Source organism: Mesocricetus auratus, unplaced genomic scaffold (genome assembly GCF_017639785.1).
Source record: "Mesocricetus auratus isolate SY011 unplaced genomic scaffold, BCM_Maur_2.0 contig_6242_pilon_obj, whole genome shotgun sequence".
Lineage (NCBI taxonomy): Eukaryota > Metazoa > Chordata > Mammalia > Rodentia > Cricetidae > Mesocricetus > Mesocricetus auratus.
The window spans coordinates 22,906-24,432 of NW_024431895.1; positions in this window are offsets into that span (position 1 = coordinate 22,906).

A 1,527-nucleotide genomic window follows, 5' to 3' on the forward strand; every position below is an offset into this window, starting at 1 on the left:
TTTTTTTTTTTTTTTTTTGGTTTTTATGAGACAGGGTTTCTCTGTATTGTTTCGTAGGCTATCGGTCCAGCCCAGCCTCGAACTCACAGAGATCCGCCTGCCTCTGCCTCCCGAGTGCTGGGATTAAAGGCGTGCGCCACCACCGCCCGGCCGAGATAAACTTCTTGACACAATCAATAAAGAAGAGGATTTACAGATGGCTTGTTCTCAGGTAAATGTATGCCCAAGGATGGGACAGGCTGACAGTTCACAGAGAAATGATTCATTAGCAGAGCTCAGCATTCACTGTAGACCCTCACAATAAAAAAGGAAATCAATATTTTTGTTTTTTATTATATGTTCAATACAGATTCTTTATTATAACTGTCATTTCTATGCTATATCCTGGTTTCCACTCTTCTCTGTCTCTTCTATTTTCCAGTATGATTTTTCTATATTAATACATGTCCTGTAAGATTTACCAAATTTTTGATATTAGAGATGAATATTGAAACCTAATTCCTCCTGAGGACAATCTCAGTCATTAATTATCACTGAGGAAAGACACAAATGTCATGAAGATTTTAGATGTTGGGCAGTTTGGTCACAGTTAATAAGTCACAACATCCTCCCTATTAATCGATAACATTTGAAAATTGCAGATTGATTACTGATAACACAGCAACTGCTTTAGTTAGATAATACGTTCTTTGGGCAATTGAGGTCTCAGTTCATCATAACAAGGGGATATAATTTTCACTTCAGAGTCTGTTGACTTTCCAAGACGTGGCCAATGATTTCTCCAAAAAGGAATGGGAATGGCTGGACACTTCTCAGAGGGATTTGTACAGAGATGTCATGTTGGAGAATTGTAGTAACCTGGATTCTGTAAGTGAGAATAAATTCTTTTCTGATTTTTGACAAGGAATTTCTAAAAACTAGTATGAGGTTTTTTTTTCTATGAATGAATTACTGTGTCCAATTATTCCTAGATTTTGGTGAGTGTATTTACTGAAATTTTTCTTATACTAGAGGTGATGCTTGAGAATTGCTTTTAGAATTGTATACTAGCATTTAGCACACAGGGAATTTTCATGGTTTTCCCTCATTTCATCAGAATGGTGATTAGAAGTAACAGGATGGTTTGGAAATAATAGCCCTGGTGAAATACACATAAGGAAGTTCTAGACACATAGATATGTCAATGAAAAGCCTGAATGGTGTGGTGATGGAAATGATATTCATGAAACACCCATCCCTAACATTCCTGACAGAATAGATGAAGAAAGTAGAGGCTCTCAGCACAAAGCTCATGCTGCATCATTTCCATTCAAATCCTGCAAATTCCATTCCAGTATTCAAAATGACTCAATCCACACTGAAGGAAAACCACCAAAATTCACAAAACACATACAATATTTCTCTCAAGCTCCAAAACTTGGGAGCAAACCAAGATATAGTGTTGGACAAGAATATGAAAAATTTGGGGTGATCCTCAAACCTCTTAGGAATTTAAATGGTTCATATGAGAGAAAAAGCAAGCAAATG